Source organism: Macaca nemestrina, chromosome 10, assembly GCF_043159975.1.
Source record: "Macaca nemestrina isolate mMacNem1 chromosome 10, mMacNem.hap1, whole genome shotgun sequence".
NCBI lineage: Eukaryota > Metazoa > Chordata > Mammalia > Primates > Cercopithecidae > Macaca > Macaca nemestrina.
This window is the reverse complement of record NC_092134.1, coordinates 140,040,313-140,055,436: the sequence shown is the minus strand read 5'-3', so window position 1 is coordinate 140,055,436 and position 15,124 is coordinate 140,040,313. Positions and strand designations below refer to the sequence as shown.

The following is a 15,124-nucleotide window of genomic DNA, read 5'->3' as shown; positions in this document are numbered from 1 at the left end:
CTAGCACTTACCACGTGCTTGTGCTGTTGAAAAAGTTTGTGTTTGTTTATTTTTTATGTTTAGAGATGAGGGCCAGGCTGGAGTGCCGTTACATGATCTTGGCTCACTGTAGCCTTGACCTCCAGGGCTCAAGGGATCCTCCCACCTCAGCCTCCAAGTACCCAGAACTACAGGTGGATACTACCATGCCTGGCTAATTTTTAAGTTTTTGTAGAGATGGGGGTCTTGCTATATGGCCCCTGGTCTTGACCTCCTGGTCTCAAGTCATCTTCCTCCCTCGGCCTCCCAAGTTGCTGGGGGATGACAGGTGTGAGCCACTGTGCCTGGCGCTGTCATTTGTTTAAAGATCTCTCTCCCTCCTTTCTGTCTTCCTCCCTCACTCCCTCCCTCCTCCTTAAATTATAAGCTGCTTGGAAACAGAAACCAGTTGTGTCTCAAGTTGAGCCCATATACCAAGTGAAGTGCCCAGGAGATCTCTGCCTGATAAATGTTTGTTGAATGACTACAGCGTGGTGGAAAGGATGTGGACCAGGAAGGCAAGAAGTTGGGATGTTTGTTTTTGTTGTGTTCTGACCTTGCTAGATGACCCTGAATAAATTCATTTATTCCCCAAAACTTCGTTCTCCTCATTTGTTTGTTTCTGAGACAGGATCTTACTCTGTTGCCCAAGCTGGAGTGCAGTGGCTCGATCACTTCTGCCTGGAACTGCCGAGCTCAAGCGATCCTCCCGCCTCAGCCTCCTGAGTACCTGGGGCTACAGGTACATGCCACCATACCTGGCTAGTTATTAATTTTTTGTACAGACAGAGTCTCACTGTGTTGCCCAGGCTGGTCTCAAACTCCTGGCCTCGAGGGATCCTCCCACCTCAGCCTTCCAAAGTGCTGGGGTTACAGGCATGAGCCACTGCATCTGGCCATTTCCCTCATTTGTAAGGAGTGCTTACACCTGATGATTTCTAGATTTCCTTCCACTTATTCTAACATGCTGTGATTCCGTCTGTTAGAAAATGAAGAGAGGTTTGTGTGTTCATTTCCAGGGGCCCGTGTGCTCTGCTGTGCTCCGGGCCAGGGGCTTCTTCTCGTAACAGGCTCAGCACACTGGCCTTCAGCTGTGGTTTTAATCGACATGACCAAGACCTGAGGAGCTCCTGATGTGGTAGTGTGAGGCGGCCGCCTGGACCTTAAGCCCCATGCCCTGCCTGTCTTCTTTCCTTCCTTATTTTCTGAGGAGGTGGCCAGGAGAACTGGTGAGGCTTTTGCCCCCAGCTCTGCGCCTTGTGTGATATGAAGTGTTGCGGACACCCCTCTGAGCGCCGTGAACATGACCTCTGCTGGGTGAGGCTGGGGGCGTCATTTGGGATGGATCTGCTGTCCTGCAGGACCTAGGAGCAGGGGCAGCATCTCACCTGGGGTGAGATCTGGCGAGCAGGAGTGCGCTAAGCCTGAAACCAGAACTGGGAGGGGGAAGTGGCACCAGAGCGGTCAGTCTTCCTCAGCCTTGACCTCAAGGACATCGGGGTGTCTGGGCTCCTGGAGGTGGGTGTGAGACGGAGAGGCAGAGAAGGATCTGGAGGTCAGCGCCCAGTGGGGGCCTGCCAAGTTGTGACAGCCCCTGGGAGCTGCAGTGGCGTGGGCTGCCTTGCAGGAGGTGAGAGATGGAGAGTGGCGGACAACGGGAAAGTTAGCAGCACGGCCAGGGAAAGCCAGGCACCTCATGCTTCCCATCTCTCTGGGTTCATTTCCTTTGGCACTTTGTAGAATGACTTTGAAAGACCCAGCCTCTCTTGCTGTGCTCACGGGAGCCCAGAGCAAGAGTCGCACTTCCCAGCTGGTCTGGAGGCCTCTAAGGGAGCAGGCCCCCGGGTCACAGAGGGCCTAGTGCATCTAGCCAGATTTCTCTCGCTGTTGCAGTAACTACCTGGCCTTTCTGGTGTCTTGTTTCCAGGCCTCAGTTTCTCCTCCTGTGCTACCCTGCCCCGCCTCCGTGGCTGGGTGTGGGACCGGCACTGCACCACTGCAGTTAAGTTGCGTTATAAATAGAAAGATACTTAACACCGACCCTGGAATCAAACAGGGAGGTGGCTCTGGGCAGCAGAGTTTTAAAAATGAGCATTGATTTCTGGGAATCTGCACGCTGCATATTAAATAGACCCACGTTGGCTCCCAGGGCACTGCTCAGCCCTGCCTGTATGCCTTTCTCCTTCCCAGAACAAGCACTGCCCATCCAAGCTCTCAGACGGTCTGAGGAGCCACAGGTATGAGATTCGTCCCAGCCCTCACCTCTGTGGGTGCTCCCTACCTGAAGTGGTTCTCACGTGCTTCTGTTCCCTGGCTTGTTCATCCATTTGTCTCCTGCTGTGAGCCAGGGACGGTGCTAGGTTCTGGGATTGAAAGATGAACAGTTGTCCCAGTGCCCCTTCTCCTCTTGTCTCAGCGTCGAGCCCTACGGAGCAGTGTGCAGAGTGAGAGTCTGAATGGGGGGAGCCCAGCGATTGGAGAAGAGAAGGTCCAATTCTGCCTGGGCTGGGGAATGAAGAGGCTTCATGGAGAAAACTGAGTGTCCAAGGGAAGGGCATGCATTCTGCACAGGGAACAGAATGTGCGAAGGCATGAGGAACCACACAGCTGTGTGCAAGCAGCTGGCATATACCAGGTACCTCGTGGCCGCTAGCTAAGTGTGGGCTGGGGATGGTCACGTCCGTGTGCTGCCTGCTGCCTTCTGTTAGCCTCCTGTGGTAATGAAGGACATTCCGTCCACATCTGTTGATTAAGATATTTTTGTCTCTTGGTCCCATCACAATTTAAAAGTTAGCTGAAAGAAGACTAAATAGTTTAAGAACTTTGCTGCTGCTAAGACTTCCTTACTTTTCCTTTGGTGGCTCGGACTCTATTCTGGGCCCTTGTCACAGTGAAGAAGGTCCGACGTTAGGGAAAATCCCAAGAAGACATGAAAGCAGCTCTCCCATCTTTACATCATCTCCCTCCATACTTGGCTGAGAATTGTGCACCTTTCAGGCCCTCCTGAGTTGCCCAGTCTTTTCTTTATTACCCACCAGAGCCCCCCTTTAAATATTCCATGAAAATGGGGGCATTGAAGTGTGTCAGCTGCGAGTGAAATGCACAGAGCTGAGTGTTAGGAAGTCGCCCGGCATTTGCGGGAAGAGTACCATGGACAGCAGGGCAAGATGAGGAGTGGCTGGGAGGCCAGTTAGGAGTCCGTGTGCGAGAGGTGACCGGGGGAGTGGGGAGGTGGTGGGACCCCCAGGAGATGCGACACACTCTTGCCAGCATTGAGTAGCCTTGTTTAAATTAAAAAAAAAAAATTTAAGCATTTAGATATTTTGTCACTTAAAAATCTTTTTTGAGACAGAGTCTCACTCTGTTGCCCAGGCTGGGGTGCGGTGGTGCGATCTTGGCTCACTGCAAGCTCCACCTCCCGGGTTCACACCATTCTCCTGCCTCAGCCTCCCAAGTAGCTGGGACAACAGGCGCCTGCCACCACGCCCAGATAATTGTTTGTATTTTTAGTAGAGACGGGGTTTCACTGTATTAGCCAGGATGGGCTGGATCTCCTGACCTCATGATCTGCCCGCCTTGGCCTCCCAAAGTGCTGGGATTACAGGCTTGAGCCACCACACTCGGCCAAAAAAATTTTTTTTCAGATGGAGTCTCACTCTGTTGCCCAGGCTGGAGCACAGTGGCTCAATCTTGGCTCACTGCAGTCTCCGCCTCCCAGTTTCAAGGGATTCTCCTACCTCAGCCTCCCGAGTAGCTGGGATTACAGGCGCCTGCCACCATGCCCAGCTAGTTTTTGTATTTTTAGTAGAGATGGGGTTTTGCCATGTTGGCCAAGCTGTCCTTGAACTTCGGACCTCAAGTGATCTGCCTGCCTCCGCCTTCCAAAGTACTGGGATTACAGGAGTAAGCCACTGCCCCCAGCCTTAACCTGATAGGTAAACAGTGATGGCTTGGTTGTTTTAATTTGGATTTCCATGATTTGTAATGTTCCCAAGTTTACAACTAGGAAACAGAGAAGTAAAATTCCTAATCACAGAATGATTCAGCCAGAGCCCACTTACTCAAGAAGGACAGGTGGGTGACGGCCAGTGTCCTTGTCTGCCACGGGTGTGAGGTCCTGTCGGCTGTGTCTGGGCCGTGTCTTGCCCGCCGATGGGTCTCTGGGCAGATGGTTAACCCTTGGCCCTCAGTCGTGCAGGTTTCTGTTCTGCAGGCGGCATGGTGCCATGGGCACACAGGGCAGTGGTGTTTTCATGTAGTGGTGTTGATCAGGGATGGGCAGTGGGGCCTTTCCCCGCTGTATGCTTCTGTATCTCTGCCGTTCTTATCTTTTTTGTGACCTTTTCTCACCGTCTTCCCTACCCATGTATCCACTCTCCGTACAGTGCTTAGCATAACAGTTGTGCTTTTTTCCTGTATTTGCATTTCTGGCTTCAGCGGTGGCTGGTGACCCACAGGGATGAGGGGGTTTCTTTTTTCTTTCTTTTTTTTTTTTTGGAGAAAGAGTTGTTTCACTCTGCTGCCCGGGCTGTAGTACAGTGGTGTGATCTCAACTCACTGCAACCTCTGCCTCCTGGGTTCAAGCGATTCTCCTGCCTCAACCTCCCAAGTAGCTGGGATTACAGGCATGTGCCACCACGCCTGGCTAACTTTTGTATTTTTAGTAGAGACGGCATTTCACCATGTTGGCCAGGCTGGTCTTGAACTCCTGACCTAAGGTGATCCGCCCGCCTTGGCCTCCCAAAGTGTTGGAATGATAGGCGTGAGCCACTGCGCCTGGCCAGATGAAGGGGTTTCTGATGCTCATGCTTAACCCGGTGCCTGATGCTTAGTAGGCTCTCCATAAACATCTCTTCTTCCCTTTCCTGAGAGTTTAGTTGCAGTTTTCACAAAATGTCAACGAGATGGGTGGTATAGAAACATTAACACTTAGAATGTGGTGTGTCTGGGTGGGGTACAGGGGGGCCTCTTGTCGCACCCACTTGCCCTTGGCTGTGTGGTTTGAGGGTGGCCTTAGCTGTGGGACAGGCAGGCGAGCTTTCTGGGCATTCTTTGCATCTGCTGTGGGGGATGTGATGGACAATGGTGGAGACACCCTGTGGCTCCCATCCATCCCCCTTGGTCCCCATCACACGTGGGGAATCTGGTTGCTCATTCTCTGATGTGGTTTCTCCTGGGAGGGTGGAGGAATGAGAGTTATTCTGTAGCTTTTTCTGAAGAGGAATGTGTGATTTGAACAATGCTGGGCCCAGGATGCCCTGGATTCCTCTGTCGATGTTGGCATTAGACAGGAACTATCAGGAGCTGGAAATAGGCTGCGGGGCCCGGCCCAGAGGGCCCATTGTTTGTGGCAACCCCACACGCATCATCCTGCCTCATCCTGGAACCATGGATGCCACAGACAGGAAGGCACCTCCCAAAGTCATCTAGGAAGGAAGGGACCGTGCTGGGTGCATTACACACCCCGACACTCACCCCGCTCTGACTCCAGGTGGGGTGGGGTTCAACCGGCCCAGGATGGCAGCTAGCACCTGCTTCAGTCACCTGTTCCCGTCTTTAACAGCTCTGTCTTCTGCAGGCTTCCTGTTGCATTTTAAGCCCATTCCTCTCATTCTGCCCTAAGTGAAACAAGAGATGACCATTGTCCCCCCTGCACGGAGCTTTCAGATGCGTGAGGGCGTGATGTTTTCCTTCTGTTTTGGAGAACCAGCAGGAGGTGGTGTCTCCTGTAGACACATGAGGCAGACAGCTGAGTAGAATTTGTAACGGGTAAAATATTGGCTTGCTTTAGAATTGGTTTTCTCTAATTTAATAGGTTAGGAAGGTATAGTTCTGTTCTGAGCTAGCTTCATGCATGTTTTTAAACCAGTGTTGATTTGTTTCAGCAATCAAGTGATGAATCCACGAATAAAGAGTCCATAGTACATATTGTCCATTCCAGATTTGGGGGCACTGTTCTCCCCATTTTGCAGGTGAGCATCTGAAATCCAGCTTCTCAGCCAGAGTTCTATCTGACAGATAATGGTCAGATTGATGGACTCAGGAACACATTTCCACTGACAGGAAATGCACGGCGCTGTCTCTTCTCACGGTGCACGTAACTTTTTGGCACATCTCCATCTTGAGAGTGAATCCCAGTGTATTTCCTGCAGCTGGCGAAGCTTCCTGGCCAGGTGCAGATCCTTGCAGAAAGTAAGCAGCTCTGAGTTTCATGCCTAGAAAGTGTGTATTCTCATGAGCAGTCAACCCGTGTTCCGAGACTTGTGGGCCAATCGTGTCACCATTCAAGACCCAGGGCATTGTTTCTCCAAACGTTGTAATTCAGGGCACACACAGCTACACCTGAGAAAATGTTTCATGAAATAATTCTTATCTTTACCATGTGAGATACATTCTGGTGTTTTCTGTTTTATTTTTTAAAAATACTCTTGGCTCGGCACGGTGGCTCACGCTTGTAAGCCCAGCACTTCGTGAGGCCGAGGGGGGAAGGTTACTTGAGTAACATAGTGAGACCCCATCTCTACAAAAAAATAAAATCAGCCAAGCTGGTGGCCCATACCTGTATTTCTAGCTACTCGGGAGGATCACTTGAACCTGGGAGTTCAAGGATGTAGTCAGCTATGATCGTACCACTGCACTCCAGCCCAGGCAGCAGAGCGAGATGCTGTCTCTAAAAGAAAAAAAAAAAGAAAGTCTTCTGACCCACTCAGCCGATTTTATAACCCAATAATGGGTCACAAGCTGCAGTTTGAAAAGCAAGGGGTTGCTACAGATGAAAGCAAATGGAAACAATTAACAGGTTAATTTATGTGGGTCACAGTTGAGTATCTGTTATAACTCAGACGCTTTATTTCTTGAAATTGGATTTTCACCTTCTTTGTTTTCGTCGATGTTTCCAGAGTAAGTGCCTGTCACCCAGGAAGCTCGGATGGGCCCTTTTTAACAAGGTCTGCATCACCTTAACATCACCTTTCTAAAATAAATTTGATCTTGAGACAGAGGTCTTAGGATCTTAGGTTAACAAGATTATTTTTCATACTAAAATGATAAACAGAGTCCTGACTTATGAATCCACTAACTTATTCTGTTTTTCTGTGCACCTGCTGTCTGCCAGGCGCTTCGATGGGGCTAGAGGTACTGCATGGCTCAGATGTAGGAGTTCAGGGCCCTGCATTTTAGGGAGGGCACTGGGAGACCAGGAGAGGCAAGGAGGAGACTGGGCAGGGGGCTTCGGCATGAGTCACAGTGGAAAGATGGGTAGGGGGGATGTTTGCTTGGGGAAGAGAAGACTCGGGGCACGTGGCACCATCTTATGTTTGAGAGCCTGGCATCTGGGAGAGGAATTAGGCCTCTGCTTTACTACTCTAGAGGGGAAGACTAATTCCATTAGCCAGAATCATGAGGGCCATGATAATTAAAAGAAATATTATCTACTATGTATGAAAGGTGGTGTGTACCAGGCACGGAATCAGGCCTTGGACATAGATCATCAACTGTGTATGGCTGGACATTTATTGTATCCATAATTCAGATGAGGAAACTGAGATGCAGAGAAGGAAAGTGCCTTGTCATGGGGCAGAGCTGGGATTTGAATAAGATAGGTCTGATTTGGCCCATGTCTCCCTACCACCTCATCCACATCTCTAAGGCAGAAAGTGGAGGTAGGCAGGTGGGGCCCAGAATCCTGAGGCAGTGCCCATGGTAGTGAGAGCTGAGAAATGACAGCAAAGCTGCCTGGTAACCTCTGGCCTGAGCAGAGGGGAGGAGACTGGACATCAGTAACACCTAGTGAGCCCATTTCATCCTCGGGCAGCCCAGAAGGGAGGTAGGGTTTAATGCCCATTTTGTAGATGGGGAAACTGAAGCTTACGGGTTAAGTGACATGGCTAAAGTCACATTGTCCCTAGGAGACAGAACTGGGACTCACACCTGGGCCTTCTGACCCCAGCCCTGTGCCCTTCCCTCTGCCCTGTACTGCCTCTTACTTTCTGTGATTCGCTTCAGTCTTTTCTCCAGATTCATTTTACCTGCTTCTCCCTGCTCCTTTGCTGTATCTGACAGGCCGCCTGCAGTGTCCCATGGGTGCCTGAGCTCAAAACTGGAACCACAGCCAGAATCCAAGCTGACTGAGTGGTGTTCCTGTAGTCAGTGTGTGGACATGCATGTGCACATGTGTTGTGCACTTGTGTTTGTGTGTTGGAGGCCTGTGTGCCTTGCAGGGGGCTTTGAGGTCTTTGGAGGGTCTGTGTGTGATGTAGGGTAGACAGGAATTTTTGGCAACTTGGGGCTGGTGGAGAAGGCTGTAGCCCTCCGAACCCCCAGCTCCCAGTCAGCCCTCCTGTGGGGCACTGCCATCCCTTTCTGAAAGGTGGGATGGGAGGGAGCAGATCAGGGAAGTTAATTACTCAATTAATTCATCCAGATCAGACTGGCTTTCTGCTTGGGGGATGCTCTGCTTGACGGAATGAAGAAACTGCTAATTTACTAAGTCCGGTTACTGATGGAGGGTGGGGGGCTTCAGGGTTTGGAAGGTAGGAAGGCTGTTGCTGTGCCCACCCAAGGCTGCCTGAGGCCCACGGCCTCCTCTGAGCTGATGACCTTGTTCTTGGCCTTATGTGAGTGAGCTCTTTTCTGTTTCTCTTCCTATGACTTTCTTCCCTCTTCCTACCCTTTTTTTTTTCTTTTTTTGCACTAGATACCACCAGAAAAGTTGGCCAGGCTGCAGTTCTTCATTCATTCATCTGCCCATTCATTCATTCAGCAGTGCTATTGAGCAACTGGTATGTGACTAGGGTGTGGGAGATGCTAAAGGGGACTCAGCAGGAATACAACTGGCACGCCATTCTCTTGCAGCTGACAGGTCTGTCTGCAAAGAGAGACTTGCCCCTCAGGCTGTCAGCGAGGCCGTGTGATCGAGAGGCAGTGAGTGGGAGAGAGTGGGAGGAAGTTGTGTGTTGGGACCACCAGGTAGGGACCTGTAACTGGGCCATCAGCCTGAGGAGCCTCCATGCCAAGGGAGGGGAGGCTAATTGGAGCCTAGAATTGGGGCAGGCAGGCAGAGAGCCGAGCCAGGCCACGCAGCCTTCCCTGAGGCTGCAACAGCCAGTCAGGAGCTGAGCGCAACACGGAGTGGTGGAGACAGGGTCAGGGCTGCATGGTGGGAGACAGATGCCTGAGGCAGTTTGGGAGCTCTCTCTGGGACTGAGGCTCCGAATACTGGGGATCTGCTCTGTCGGCTTTGCTGGGGTTAGGGCGTACCTGGAAGTGAACAGTCAAAGGCAGAGCTAGCGCCACTGCTGATGACACGTGCAAGTGGGAGCGCCCGCGGTGGCCAAGTGGTTCAGAGAAAGCTTCTGGAGGGGTGGGGGCCCCAGGGTGCCATAAAGAAAGGCCACTCTGGAGTGACTTCATGCTGCTGCTGCTTTTCCGTTCTCTCCCACTGCATCCCTCTGTGCTAGGCACATCTGGAATATGGGCTTGGGCTGAACAGAGGGATTTAGGCAGATCTGAGATCTGTCCCTTCTCAAGGTGAGGAGAGGAGAATTTGGCCAGGATTCTCTCCCCAGCTGGCGTGACTTCCAGTTCCTGACAGAAATGTGTAAGGTGATTAGGTGCAAATGTATCTTCAGGGAGACAAACCCAAGGACAGCAATGGAGGTTTTGTACCCAGAGAGGCTGTAGTTTGGGGAGAGTTGCTAGCGGTGGTTAGAGATTAGCTGCTGCTTGGTTAGTGAAAGGACGAGTCAGTTAGATCCAGTCAACAGAAAAAGCAGGGGCTGTCAGGGTTTAACACAGTTTAGAATCCCCCGCAGAGCATTCACAGGGCAGGTTATCGACATTCTGCCTCCAGATACTTTTAGGCCAGAGTGAGCCTCAGAATTTGCATTCATCACCAAATACCCAAGGATTCTGGAGCAACTGGCCTGGGACCCACGCTTAGAGGGAACTCGGCATTTGGGAAAGAACAGTGGACTAGCTGTATGAAGACCTGGGTTCTAGTCTACTCGGTGATTGGCCTCGGTGTTTGCCACTTCACCTTTGGAATCTTTTTGAAGTCTGCTGCAGTGACTTGCTAGGGCTTTTGTGATGGTCACGTATGTGAAGTCCCTTTGAACAGCATACATTTTTCTGTAAATGCAGGCTGTTGTCATTGCTTCTACAATTATAATAGAAATGTCCAGAAGGGTCTGGATTGATTGAAGCCAGGGAAGGGAGTGGGAGGGAGAAGGAGACCAAATGATCTCTGAAGGCCCATAGCTTCTGGGTTTTTCCTTCAATAAGAAAATCCAGCCAGGCACGGTACACACCTGTGATCCCAGCACTTTGGGGGGCCGAGGTGGGCAGATCGCTTGAGTTCGGGAGTTTGAGACCAGTCTGGGCAACGTGGTGAAATCCTGTCTCTAGAAAAAATACAAAAATTAGCTGGGCGTGGTGGTGCACACTTGTAGTCCCGGCTTCTTGGGAGGCTGAAGTGGGAGGCTCAGTGGAACCCAGGAAGTGGAGGCTGCAGTGAGCTGAGATTGTGCCACTGCATTCCAGCCTGGGTGACAGAGTGAGACCCTCCTGAAAAAAAAGAAAGAAAGAGAAAGAGAGAGAAAGAGAGAAAGAAAGAAAGAGTCCAGGGAATTTCCCTCTTCCCCCCAATCCAGGTAATGAATCTATTTCTTTAAGGTGTAGGTAGCTGGTTTAGTCTTGAGAGAGACAGGCAGCAAGGGGAAAGGTAGCAGAGCTCCCTGATGATCGTACTGTCTGGATTTCCCTCCTCTTTCCCTGGTGCCAGTGTTGCTTCAGCTGAGCGATTAGAGCCGTGGGATGCTGCCGGTAGCCCCGGGCATGTGTGGCCCATCCTGCCCTGCACGGTTTTGCTGATGCTCTGCAGCATAAAGTTGGGGATGGGAATAGCTTGCACCCAGAATTCCTGTTCTGTGCGTTCCTTCTCAAGCCAGCTCTCAGGGGCTTGGAGGTCCATGGCAGAGCGGGGGTTAGAACAGGGCCTCTGTGTTGCACAACTTCAGGGGGCACCGTTCACAGGGAATGCAGTGTAACTGTCCCACTGGAGTGATGCAACGGCAGACTTCCTGGCCAGCAGGGAGCCATCCTTGCTTTATTACTAAACTCCATCGGTTCCTTGGTTCTATAGTCTTTATTCTGTTTCAGCGTCCAATGAGGTCAGCAGAAACGCAGATAATAACGAGGCTCGTGATAAGAGCAGTGAAGACTGCGTTATCCCTAGACCACTTCCATCATGTTTGGTTTTAGCATGCATTTAGAAGCAGTCATTTAATCAGCAAGTATTTACTGAGTGTGGCTGTGTGCCTGGCCCTGCGCACAGTCACCGAGGGGAGACGGGGAGGGAAGAGGAAGTCGGGGGACTCGGTGAATAAGCCGTCTCAGACAGTAGCAGGTTAACTCCTTTCTTTGGCCTGTGCTTTTGGTATCTGTCCCATGTTAGCACCTGGAAGAGGGGTGCTGTGCTTGTTATAGCTTTGCTGGAATTTCTAGGGGTTGGCAGGGTGGGGCTAGGAGTCATTTTGCTGTGGAAACTCAGGGGGTCACTTTCAGAAATGGAATGTGGGCGTGCCCAGTGCAGCTCCTGACTCCCTTTCCCCATGGCTGGTGGATTTGAGGGTGGGCCTGGGAGTTTCCAGTCTGTGTAGAGAAGGGGTGGTGGTAAGGGGATGACCAGTTTCCTCTTTCCGAGCGCCTCAGGTCAGCACTCCTTAGTGAGTTTGCTTCCCTACCTCCTCCCCGGCTGCCAGCCTGCTGTGGCTACGTGCTGCAGCTGGGCCCGCAGAGCTTAAAATAGCAGCGTGAGCTGGCCTCTGGGCATGTGGGGAGCCCGCCTGAGGCCTGGTGGGGCAGCCGCCTGGGCTTGGGGCTCTGCTGGCTTTAACCACTGGGGTAGAGGGTGTTTTGGGGGGTTTCTTCTAGGCCCAGAGCTGGAGAATGGGGAATGGATGTAGCTGGAGTTGGGGTGTGGCTGGTGCAGAGGGGAAGCAAAGGGCTTCTTTTTCCTAGACCTTTTAAGAGAATGCCTCGAACCTGACCTTGGAGCCTCTCACTGCAGAGCTCAGGGGCCTTCGGACTTGGTGTCCTGTTTGGCCTTAGCTCCGGCCCTCGGTACCGCCCAGGGTTAGTCATGTAGGTTCCCGTTAGAGCCTAAATAAAGAGAGAAAATGAAGTGCGAAGTTGGGATGGAGGGTGCAGCTGTGCCAGGTCACAGATGTCAGGGCCGGGGCAAGAAGGCAGGTATCCTGAGTCTCAGCTGGGCAGGCGCTAACTACAGGGCTCCCTCACTCCCCCGCCGCCTGCTCTTGGGAAGCCAAGATGGCACGTAGGGGTTTGGGAGAGACTTTTCCCAGGCATTCATTCATTCTTTCAAAAATACTTGTACCTGCCTTGTGTGAAGCTCTGTTCGTAGCTTTGGGAATACAGCAGTAAGTGAAGCAGAGCAGGAGAAGAGAGATGGAGTGTGCTGGGGGAGGCAGAGTCTTCAATGGGGTGGTCAGGGAAGGCCTCATGGAGAAGATGCCTTTTGAGTGGAGGTTTACAGGAGCTGAGAGAAGTGGCAATGCTGAGATCTAAGAGAAGAATATTCCAGGCACAGGGAACAGCCAATATAAAGGCTCTAATGTAAGAAATAGCACAGAAGACAATGTAGCTGGAGTGGAGTGAGTGGGCCAGGAGTTCGTGTGTGTGTGTATGTGTGTGTATACACACAACTTTTTATTTTTTATTTTTTTATTTTTATTTTTGAGATGGAGTCTCGCTCTGTCGCCCAGGCTGGAGTGCAGTGACCGGATCTCAGCTCACTGCAAGCTCCGCCTCCCGGGTTTACACCATTCTCCTGCCTCAGCCTCCCAAGTAGCTGGGACTACAGGCGCCTGCCACCTCGCCCGGCTAGTTTTTTGTATTTTTAGTAGAGACGGGGTTTCACCGTGTTAGCCAGGATGGTCTCGATCTCCTGACCTCGTGATCCGCCTGTCTTGGCCTCCCAAAGTGCTGGGATTACAGGCTTGAGCCACCACGCCCGGCCACATGCAACTTTTTCTAAGAACTTTTTCTTTGAGAGACACGAGAAGGCATTAGCAGGTTTTGCACAGAGCAGTGGCATGGTCTCACTTAAGAGGCAGGATCCCTGTAGTATAAGAGCTAATTTCAGTTGTGTTTTTCTTGGGGAGGCCCCCGGAGACCAGAGAGAGGGCTGCCCCATCCTTTCCCTATGGCTCGTCCAGCCTCTATTTCTATTCCCCAAGCTCTGACCTGAGACTTTTACTCCTGGGGAGGAGGGGGCAGGATGGTGCTGTGTTTCTTTTCTCTGCCTGGAGTTTCCTTTGGAGGGAGGGAGATGGGTTTCTTACAGTGGTTTGCTGGAGCCTACTGGTGCTGGTTCTTGAGAGCCTATTAGAAAGTAATTAGAACATTTGCCTGCTGGTAGCTTGACATTGGCCGTGGTGGGAGTATTTACACCATGGCATTGGCAAGCACTATGAATCGGGGCTTTTCCCCCAGAGAGCTGGTTGTTGAACATCTACCAGCCCGCCACTGGCTTGTTACTTCTACTCTACCTGTGCTGTGCTTTCAAAGGGGAGGGCTTCTGTTTCCTTTCACTTGGCAGATCACCTGTGTTCACGCCGTGTGGTCAGAAAGAGCACAGAGGACACTGGACGAGGGTGATGAAGGTTGGGGTTGGTGGGGCAGTGGTGTGTTTTCCAGGATTGACAGGGCTTGTCCTTTGGTGTTGTGATGTGAGGCGTCTCTGCTTTTCCTAGCTGGGTAATCCTAAATGCATGAGCGTCCTCTCAGCCTGCTTCCTTTCTTCCCCTGCCTCCCTTTGTGCATGTGGCATGGGTATCCATATGTCCAGGAGTGGCCAGCTTCGTCCATAAAAGCAGGGCCCAGCACTGGACCCAGGTAAGGCTGCTTAGTGCAAGGAAAGATCACTGTTTTGGAAGTCAGGAGACATAGGTTCCGGTCCCAGCTCTCCTAACTTGCTTAGACGAGTGCTCTCCTCTTTTTGGCCTTTTGTTCCCTCATTTACAAACTGGGACAACTTCCCTACCTATCTTGCAGGGGTGTGGTGAGGATCAGATGTGATCATTAGTATGAGAGTCCCTTGAAAAAGCTGCAAGAGTCACAATGAACAGGCCTTTGCTTGTGGCATTCAGGCACACAGGCCTCCCTCTCCTCTGTCCTCACTCTGTTTGGATGCCATGCAAGCCCAGCACATACCCCTTCTCTAAGAAGCCCTTCCTGATGGGCCAGACTCTCCCTGGGCAGGTCCTTGGAGCACTCCCAGGCTGAGCCCCCAGTTCCCACAAGTACTCAGGGGTCCTTCTGTTCCACCCTTTCATTTTATTGCTCTTCGCCCAGATGCAGATGGAGCATTTGCTCCATAAAGGCTAATTCTCCTTGGGAACATCTGTGGCGGCAAACTGAGGGTGGTGTTCCGATGGGCGCCGGGAACATCTGTGGCGGCAAACTGAGGGTGGTGTACCGATGGGCGCTGGGGACATCTGTGGTGGCGAACTGAGGGTGGTGTACCGATGGGCGCTGGGGACATCTGTGGTGGCGAACTGAGGGTGGTGTACCGATGGGCGCTGGGGACATCTGTGGTGGCGAACTGAGGGTGGTGTACCGATGGGCGCTGGGGACATCTGTGGCGGCGAACTGAGGGTGGTGTACCAATGGGCGCTGGGGACATCTGTGGCGGCAAACTGAGGGTGGTGTTCCGATGGGCGCTGGGGAACTCTGCAGGACTGCTTCCTCAGCATAGGTGTCTCGCTTTTATTGAGCTCTGTGAAGTGTGGTGGCTGGCTGTGGTGTGTGGGGGTGAAAGGTTCCGAGGACAACTGCCTCCCACTTGATAAAGTGGTTTCCCAGACACCGCCTCATCTGTCCCTCATGGTCACACTTAACGCCGTTATACCGATGAGGAAACAGAAGCATGCTCACATTCATTCATTCATTCATTCATTCATTCATTCATTCATTCAACACATGTGTCCTGCACTCAGGGAGCTGTCGGTGTCTCCCTGGATTCCACAGCACCGGGGTGGCCTGCTCTGTGCCCTGCCAGGCTCCTGCAGCACCACTGTGCTTGCTG

At 51.8% G+C, this 15,124-nt stretch overlaps 1 protein-coding gene across 6 annotated transcripts in view; it reads left to right on the top strand.

Moving 5' to 3' along the window:
- Positions 1 to 15,124, top strand: part of LOC105484133 (tetraspanin 9) — a 210,786-nt gene that overhangs the window by 100,144 nt on the left and 95,518 nt on the right. The window contains exon 1 of one of the 6 annotated variants that reach the window (XM_011745464.2): positions 8,780 to 8,798. The exons of the other annotated variants lie outside the window; for them this stretch is intronic. The gene's annotated coding sequence lies outside the window, so the exon portion shown is untranslated. Of the gene's footprint in view, positions 1 to 8,779; positions 8,799 to 15,124 lie in introns of those variants that run through there. 6 annotated transcript variants of the gene reach the window in all.